The sequence below is a fragment of the Dermacentor silvarum genome, chromosome 3 (genome assembly GCF_013339745.2).
Source record: "Dermacentor silvarum isolate Dsil-2018 chromosome 3, BIME_Dsil_1.4, whole genome shotgun sequence".
NCBI lineage: Eukaryota > Metazoa > Arthropoda > Arachnida > Ixodida > Ixodidae > Dermacentor > Dermacentor silvarum.
Genome location: NC_051156.1, coordinates 55,788,791 through 55,799,044, shown reverse-complemented (window position 1 = coordinate 55,799,044; position 10,254 = coordinate 55,788,791).

Genomic DNA, 10,254 nt, shown 5'->3' with positions numbered 1-10,254 from the left:
TGCTCGCGTTGAAGGCCAGCCGGTTCTCGCTGGACGCCCGGTCCAGAGAACCCAGATCGCCCACTACGCCGTCGTCGGACGCAAAGGACCTGTGTTCCTGCTGGGCAACCGGTCCAGGGAGCCAGGCGAACGGGTTCTCGGATGCCAGTGACCTGCGTTCCTGCTGGGCAACCGGTCCAGGGAGCCAGGTGAGCGGGGCAACCGCGGTCCAGAGAGCCAGGCGAGCGGGGCAACCGTTCAAGAGAGCCAGGCGAGCGGGGCAACCGGTCCAGGGAGCCTGAAGGGCCGTGTTCCTGCTGGAACACCGGTCCAGGGAGCCAGGCGAGGTGGTCGCTTTCCGGAGCCACTGCCACGACCAGCCTGCTGGCCGGAGACGAGAGCAGTAGCGAGAGCTGTTGCACAGCTACCATGGCTGTGTCTGCTACCGTCGCTGCTGCAGCTGCAGATCCCATGATACCGTGGGTAAGCCCATGGTGACGTCGTCCCACCGTCAGCCGACCCTTCAGGACCGACATCGGCCTCTACGCGTCAACGCACTTCACGCAAAGGGAATGCACGGCGAGAGACTTTATACTATATGACAGGACACTCTATAGTAGCAGCTTCGGGACTGCATGCGTTAGCATAACCGAATTACATGTCCATCGTGAAGTCTGTACGTTTTTGTGCTGTTAATATATATTCTGTGTTTGTGTGCACTCGAGTGGTCGATTGCGTTCCTTGGTGAGTGGTCCTGGGCCCAAACCTCATTACATTTTCATCACCAATCTAACATCATTACTACATCATCATTTCATCACAATCTGGCGAGCCTGCCAGGATACCGCTCGTAAAATCATCGAAGGAAATTATCCTCCCTCGAGTGCACGCTCACAGAAAGATAAACGATGGATACCGCAAGATTAGCCACTATTGGATCACAGCTAGGATTGTCCGGTGTGGAATTGCGTACGAGGATTGAGAATGAACAGGCAACACAAAGAGCGGAACGAGCTGCGGAGAGAGAAGCAAGTAAGGAAGCCGACGAAAGAACTCGACAAATTCTTGAGCTCAAATTGAAGCTCCAAGAAGGAGCTCAAAGTGAATCCGCACGAATCAATACTGATTCGATGTCTCTTCCGAGTGCCGCCTCTTCTGTTCTCAATCCGCAAAAGTTGCTTCCGTTGTTTGATGAGCGCCACGACGATTTGCATGCGTACTTGCAAAGGTTCGAGCGCGTGGCAACAGGACAAGATTGGCCACAAGAGAAGTGGGCATTAGCTGTGAGCATGTGTTTGAGTGGTGAAGCGCTAACAGTTTTTGGCCGAATGACTGCCGCTGATTCATTAAACTACGAGAAAGTAAAGAAAGCTTTGCTGCAGAGGTTTCGATTCACTGCGCAAGGTTACCAGGAGAAATTTCACAAGGCAAGGGCAGAGGATGGAGAAACCGGGAGACAGTTAGCTGCTAGGCTTTCAGGGTACTTCGACCACTGGATTGACATGGCTAACGTGTGCAGAACGTTCGACAGCCTTCGAGACCACATGATCGCCGAACAGTTTATCCGGTGTTGCCATCCGAAGCTTACTATATTCCTGAAAGAACGAGAATGCAAGTCACTCCAAGAGCGAGCTGATGCGGCTGATCGGTTCATTGAAGCTCAGCACCTATCGAATCTCGGGAAGGTTCCGGAGGACGCAAAAGACGTCACTAGGAATCCCACCGACGCTCCGAGAAAACCACCTCCAAGGTGTATGCTTTGCAAGCGCCTTGGGCATCAAACTCATGAATGTCGCAACCCAGCTAAAGAAGTGACGAAGTGCAAGTTCTGTGGGAAGGTTGGTCACAAGAGCGACGACTGCTGGAGCACGAAGGCGCATAAAGAGAAAAGTTCAGCCTGCGTGGTCAACGAGAACCGCGATGATTTTTCTTTTTTGTCACCCAGCTGGAAAACACAAGAAAGGGAAAAATCGTGACACTTTTTGATAAGAAACCGGATCAAAGAAAACCCATTTTTCTGGTGGAAGGAATGCCACTAGTTGAAGGGCAAGTGCTCGGTCGAACAATTAGAGTTCTTCGTGATACGGGCAGCAATACTGCAATTATCCGAAGAGATTTAGTTCCCGATCAGCATTTGACCGGAAAGAGTAGCAGAGTCCTGCTTATTGATGGTTCTGTAATTGATGTACTTGAGGCCAAACTCCACGTAAATACACCGTACTTTACTGGAGAAATCACAGCCTTATGTATGGACAAGCCACTTTACTATCTTCTGCTCGGAAACCTACCGGGTATCAGAGGACCTCAGGAGCCAGATATTAACTGGAAGCATGTTGCAGCCGACCAAAGAGACACTGCGTCGCTGAACTCGAGTGTGCAATTGGTACCTGTGGAGCACCCTCACTATGTTTCCGCCATGGTCAAGCCACAAGAGGATAAGACGACTCCATTGCGTGTACCAAAAATAAAGTGGTGCGACGTTACCAAAGAACAATTTGCAGAGGAACAGCACACGGACAAAACGCTGAAATCTCTGTTTACTAAAGTCAACAGAAAGTTCAAGTCACCAAAAGGCCACTGCTACTCGTTCCTTGAAAAAGGTGGGCTTCTCTACCGACAGTACTGTCTTGCTACCGGCAGAACATTTAACCAGCTCGTCGTGCCGAAGATGTTTAGAAGACCTATACTTGAAGTCGCACACGAAGGTCTTATGGCCGGCCATCAAGGCATTCGGCGCACGACAGATCGAGTCTTGGCGGATTTTTACTGGCCGGATCTGCATGGCGACGTGAAACGTTTTGTCAAGTCCTGCGATAAGTGCCAGCGAACAACACCAAAAGGCAAAATAGGTGTTGCGCCGCTGGGCAACATGCCTATAATACGTACACCTTTTGAGCGCGTTGCGGTCGATTTAATCGGTCCTTTTTCACCGAAATCGGACCGTGGAAACCGTTATATTCTCACCCTCATAGATTTTGCCACCCGATATGCGGATGCCATTGCTCTCCCTGCCATTGATGCTGTGCACGTGGCAGAGGGAATGATTGATATTTTCTCTCGCATTGGTCTACCCAAAGAGATCGTAAGCGACCAAGGAACAAGCTTCACAGCGGAACTCATGGAAGAGGTGGGCCGTCTACTTGCCATCAGGTTTCTTCGAACGACTCCCTATCATGCCATGGCGAATGGGCTCGTTGAGAAGTTCAACGGGACCCTGAAGACCATGCTGAAGAGGATGTGCCAGGACAAACCTCGATCATGGGACAGATACCTTGCTCCACTGCTATTCGCCTACAGAGAGGTGCCGCAAGCAAGCCTGGGCTTCTCGCCTTTTCAATTGATTTATGGTCGACACGCACGAGGACCACTGACGGTGCTCAAGGAGCTGTGGAGCAATGAGGATATCGACGGCGAAACTCGTACAACCTACACCTATCTTGTCGATCTTCGAAATCGCCTTGAGGAGACATGCAAACTCGCCCATGACGAGTTGGAGAAGGCACGCGCAAAGCAAAAAAACCTACTTTGACCGGAAGAGCCGTCCTCGCAAGTTAAACGTTGAGGATAAAGTGCTACTTCTACTGCCGACTGATTCCAACAAATTGCTAATGCAATGGAAGGGTCCATTTGAGGTCATCGAACGGAAGAACGAGGTCGACTATGTTTTGAACATAAGTGGAAAAACAAAAATATTCCACATCAATATGCTCAAGAAATATGAGGAACGCGAACCTTTACAAGTGCAGCAGGTCTCTGCCATAACAGAGATCGATCACCAAGCCTTTGACAGACCTCACACGGAAAGGACCAAACAACAGTCTCGCGTGGGGACCGGCTCAAGAGCAAGCGTTCAGCATTTTCAATAAGCTCGGCAATGGTCGCATTCTACAAGAACTCAACATGGCAAAGAGTAGGATAACGTCGGAGCGGATTACCTGAGCCGTGCTTGAATCGCTGAATGAACAAGTGTATACTACCATAGAGTTAAAATTTTTAACCTTTGGAGTGCTAAAGGATAAGAAGACAATTGCCGATTTTACTTTTAAAACAACAGTTGTATATGTAGTGAACTCGTCAAAGTGTACCTCCGCGCAACACGTTGGCCTTTGTTTTCCGCTTTCTTCCCCATTAGAAAAGTTGTAAACAACTTTCTTAAAACCGGGGGTTGTCATGATATTGACGGAAGCGCGCGAAAAACAAAAAGACATTGCCGTGTTCGCCGTGCGGGGGCGATGACGAAGTGGTGTGATCGTGTGGCGCGTGGCGCGTGGTGCGTGCAAGTGTTCTGAGCTGCTCGGCGTTGAAGGCCAGCCGGTTCTCGCTGGACGCCCGGTCCAGAGAACCCAGATCGCCCACTACGCCGTCGTCGGACGCAAAGGACCTGTGTTCCTGCTGGGCAACCGGTCCAGGGAGCCAGGCGAACGGGTTCTCGGATGCCAGTGACCTGCGTTCCTGCTGGGCAACCGGTCCAGGGAGCCAGGTGAGCGGGGCAACCGCGGTCCAGAGAGCCAGCTAGGCGAGCGGGGCAACCGTTCAAGAGAGCCAGGCGAGCGGGGCAACCGGTCCAGGGAGCCTGAAGGGCCTTTGTTCCTGCTGGACAACCGGTCCAGGGAGCCAGTCGAGGTGGTCGCTTTCCCGAGCCACTGCCACGACCAGCCTGCTGCCGGAGACGAGAGCAGTAGCGAGAGCTGTTGCACAGCTACCATGGCTGTGTCTGCTACCGTCGCTGCTGCAGCTGCAGATCCCATGATACCGTGGGTAAGCCCATGGTGACGTCGTCCAACCGTCAGCCGACCCTTCGGGACCGACATCGGCCCCTACGCGTCAACGCACTTCACGCAAAGGGAATGCACGGCGAGAGACTTTATACTATATGACAGGGCACTATAGTAGCAGCTTCGGGACTGCATGCGTTAGCATAACCTAATTACATGTCCATCGTGAAGTCTGTACGTTTTTGTGCTGTTAATATATATTCTGTGTTTGTGTGCACTCGAGTGGTCGATTGCGTTCCTTGGTGAGTGGTCCTGGGCCCAAACCTCATTACAATTTCATCACCAATCTAACATCATTACTACATCATCATTTCATCACAGTTACCCAACCCCTAATTTCTGTTTGTCCATCCCCCACCGTTAATTTTGAGTTGCTCCACCCCCAAACTTCAAGTTGGCCTGCCCACAAATTTCATGTTGGCCCACCCCCAATTTAAGTTGGCCCCCAAATTTCAGCTGGGCTAGCACTACTTTAATCTTCCCTATGCGTTTTCTATGGAGCCCTACTGTATCTCTGTGGGCATTCTCTACAAACATTTGCGTTCCCATTGTTACTTATCGCTTATAAAGCTATCAATCATCTACATCTACACTATTATAACAATTAAACATCTTCACAAATTATGCTTATTGTGCAGCCTTCTCGCGTGATGGGGCTGGGGTGCTCGCCCAAGAATGCTTACGCATTAAAGGAACCCGCACCTATTTAATAGCAAAACTCCATAAAATACCACGCAGCAAAACTCGAAAACATTATTCGCAGCGCAACAGTCATAGGACAGCTCAGCGGCCTTCATTTGGATATATTATTGCTTTCGCATTAATATCCGATGCTTTCCAATGCTTTCGCATTTGCAACGAAACAAGAATTCAGGATCGTCAGTCAGCTCTAGAGTGTGCAAAGGAGTATGTTTATCTAGGTCAATTACTCGCAAAGGACCCTGATCATGAGTAGGAAATTTACAGAAGAATAAAATTTGGTTGGAGTGCATACTGCAGGCATTGCCATATCCTGACTGGGAGCTTACCACTTTCGTTGAAAAGAAAAATGTACAATCATTGCATTCTACCTGGTGCTACGGTAAAATGTAGGTTTAGTAAAACAAGTATTGAGATGTTTTTGCCGCCCACGTCCACAGTAGTAAAGAGCTCTCAATCTGTCAATCCTCCCAGTGCCCTAACAGTAGTAAAAGTGTTGTAATATGATAGGCACCTTTACATGTAAATCTATAACGACGCTCCGACGCGGATCTAAGCAGTGAGGGCATCGGAAGTACTGTGCAGTTCCTTCTAACGGCATGTTCTAGCGTGGTAGGTTGTTGCTCCGAGCTTTATTGATTGATTCATTGATTGATTATTGGACTGTTACGGCGCAAGGACCAGTTCTGGACAAAGAGTGTCAAGCACACTGCAGCACTCAGGTAACAATGTTTCATGAAGTCAAGCATGTAACATGGCTGTAAAGGGGCCCAAATCTGTGTAATGCGAGGCTTTCCGAGGCTTTCCAGCAATAAAAGTACTCTTCAGGCAGGTAATGTAAGTGTAGCAGGTCTCATTTCTGTGTGCAAAAGCACACACATAGCGGGTGGCGTGGTCAACGGCCAAGTGAATGAATTTTTTGGAGGACCCGTAGTTGGCAAAACCTCCGATAGTGTCCATGGCCAGAAGATCAAATGGTTGATCCACGGGTTGTAATGACTCTAAGAGACCAAAACGCTTGGTTTTCGTCTTCTTGCAGCGCTGGCAAGTATCGCAGTTTCGAACGTATTCCGAAACGTCGGTGGCAATGTCAGGCCAATAATATTGTGGAGAGAGAAGTAGCAATGTCTTCTTTACTCCGACATGACCGAAAGCGTCATGAGCCTTCCGAAAAAGAGAAGACCGGAGAGCAAAAGGAACGCACACTTTCCGTATCCCTCTGCGTGTTACTATGGTCATTCCGTTCTCAATGGTATGCATGCAAGGCGGTTTGTCATAGTGGTGTTCTCGCAGTAAATGTAACAGAGTGAGCGCTGCGCAGGCAGAGGAACTAGCGATAGCGTTAGCCATCACGACGAGACCGCACTGGGATTGCGTCATAGTTATGACGGACTCTCAGACGGCATGCAGAAATTATTCCAGGGCCAAAATTTCCAGGGCCACACAACTCATTCTGAATGGAGCGCACCAGCTGTCACCATACATACAAATCGTGTGGACTCCGGGCATGAGTCCTTACGCAGCAATCAGCAGGCACACGCCTACGCCCGAGCGCATGCACACCGGGAGCCGCGAGATGACCGCGCCGAGCAGTTCCAACCAGAGCCCATACCATTAACCTACACGCACATCCTACAACACTATCGCCTTTCACGAAGGACACTACCCCCACCACAGAATGCTCTGACGCGACAGGAAGCCGTAATATCGCGAAAACTCCAAACAAACACATATCCACATTTGAGCCTTTACCACGCCATACACCCTGCGCTGTATTCCTATAAATGTCCACACTGCGATCAATGTGCAACGCTTTACCACTAGATATGGGCTTGCGCAAACACACCACAGCTCACACCCATAACACACCCCACCACACGGCAATGGGAGGCAGCGCTGTCCAGATCCGACTCGACGGACCAGCTCAACCTGGTCAACCGAGCGAGAAGGGCAGCTAAGGTCGCTGGACTCCTGGACTGAGGGGACCACCCACTGCAGATTGCGGAGGAGCTACCTACGCTCGCGTGCTCTTTCGATTAAAGTTTATTCTCTCTCTCTCGCAGTTGTTCAGCAGATAGGAGCTGAAAATAGGGTTTCTAGACAGTGCATCGGCTTCGATGTTGTTAATGCCCTTTTGGTGTTTGATGTTTACGTCGTACATGGAGAGCTTTAAGGACCATCGGAACAGACGGCCTCGAGGATTTTTGATGTTCTTAAGCTATTGCAAGGCCACGTGATCGGTGATCACAGTGAAAGGTTTTCCATGTAGATAACAATGCCATTCATCCATGGCATCAATAATTGCATTAACATTCAAGTTCTGTGATGGCGTAATTGATTTCATGCTTTAGCAGCTTGCGTGAATGGTATGCAACAGGATGCTCTCGACCTTCATCATCAGCCTGCTTTAAGATGGCACCCATACCTTTGTTGGACGCGTCGCAGTAGAGCACACAAGGTTTGGTGGAATCGTAGTTGGCAAGGATGGGTTCTTTTGTTACACTTTTCTTAAGCTGAGTGAAAGCCAGTTCACAGTCAGGGTCCCAGTTCCAGGTGGTGTGTTTGCTGAGTAGGCGTGTCAGTGGATGAGCAATTTCACTGAAGCGGGCGATCTACCGACGGTAAACATTGACGGTGCCGAGAAAACGCTGTAACTCTTTAAGGCGTGATGGCGTGGGAAACCGCAGGATAGCCTCCACGTTGCATTGTTTCGGAGTGACTGTGCCATTTGAAACCCTGTGTCCCAGGTACTCAATGGAAGTTTGTGCGAACTGACATTTCCTCAATTTGATTTTAACGCATTCGCTTCTAAAAGCGTTTATTACGGCATCTAGATGCTTCAAATAGTATGGGAACGTGTCAGAATATACGACAATGTCATCGAAGTAGTTCGTGACGTGCGTCAGGTGATGCTTAGTCAAGATGGACTTGAGAGCCCGTTCAAAAGTGGCTGGAGCGTTCCAGAGATCAAAAGCATGACAAGCCATTCGTAGTGACCGGTACGTGTGACAAAGGCCGCTTTCGGGATGTCTTCCGCATGCATCCTCACGTGCCAGTAACCTGACGGTATGTCTAACATCGAGAAGTACGTCGATTTTCCCAGAGTCAAGAATGTCGTCGATGCGAGGGATGGGTGGATAGTAGGGGACCGTCACTGCGTTTAGCTTGCGGTATTCTATGCAGAAACGCGTGCATCCTTCTCCTTTTTCCTCGGCCAGAAGCGCCGGCGCAGCGTACGGTGACGTAGACAGTGGTATAACGCCTTGCGTGACAAGGTCATTGATTTGTCTGTGCATTTCGACGCTATCGGCTTCTGAGCATCGATAGGGAGCCCTGCGGATAGGAACATTGTTGGTGAGAGGAATGTGATGCGTTTCGCTAGTGATGCACCCAATTTCAGTCTGTGATTGGAAAAAAATGTCCTCCGTACTTATGGACAAGCTGCTTCAATGCCATCCTCTGAGTTTCATTTAGATGCACAAAATCACGAACTTCAACTTCCTGCAAACAAGCGTCCATGTTAGCCGTGGAATGGTTTTTAGGGCGAGGGTGGAGGATGTCCCTCCCTTGGCGTAGAGTCAGGGTATCAAGATCCAGAGACAAGTTACAGAGGCAGGCACTGTCCAAGCCAAAAGTAGGTTGTTCTTCATGCCTTGTAGAACATGTGCCTGAATTTCCTTTGTGATTTTTCCAATCTGTATCTTTAGATTGACGCGACCCAAAGTTTTAGTAGATGGTGTAACTTGTTGAACATTGATACGTGAACCTCTCATTATTTGTAGGTGAAGAGCCGCCAAAACTGCTTCGCTGATACAGGTAATCATGGCTCCCGCATCATGAGTAGCGCTGACAGGGTACCCGTTAATGAGTGCATCAAATTGAATTACCAGAGCGTTGGGTCGCCCTCCTCGTTTCCCTGATTGCTAGCGAGGGCAGAAATGCTTGCGCGTTGTGGACATTCATTGTGCGAATGCATCTGTTGGGGTAAACCATAAATTGAGCAGTGTCTGCAATCGGACGCGGGTGCTCGTATCAGCGTATTAGGTGGACGCTGATGGGCGCTGCCGCTTGCTGCGTTGATCTGCATGTTTCGACCTGATAGAACGCGCTGTAATTTAACTCGCTGCATAGTTGACTTTACTCGTTGCACAGCTGAAAGCCACGTCGCTGGTGTAGACGGGTTAAGCCCAGCAAGAGCCATCTCCATATAGGCGGGAAGGACGTCGATGAGTCCTTATATAAGGTGCGCGTCCTTTAGGTCCGCAATGCGTCCCAGACACATTTTTTTCATTGTAGTAGTCCTTCAGGTTCTGGCCCGGTTTTAGCTGACAATGAATGAACTGACGGAAAGGATCCGCGACGGTGCTTGTAAAGCGTTGCGTCATGCATTGGGTGAGGGTCTCCTAAGATACGTTAGTGTCAAACACCTTTGTAAGGCCGTTGATTTGAGGATTGACAACTTAACGAGAATCACAATGCAGAATCGAAAGCATAAGCGTCAGCTCCCGTATTTCAAAAAGGTTCATTCTTTTATTGAACACGCCAATACCATGCTGTGCCCCGACCATTCTCAAAGCCGTGAACTGTGCTGGCTGAAAGGGGGCCTATACGCCATCCGTCCCATAGTTTGGCTTCTGCTGCGACATGTGTCCCGATGCTCGCCGGCAAGCTTCACTGTGAGGATGGTATACTAGATTGAGAAGGTACCATGTGTTTGCAATTATTTTCAGCAATTGGGGCACACTTTGCTATAACTTTCACGCTAGTGAGTATTTACCCTAGGTACCTTTACAAAAAGTCA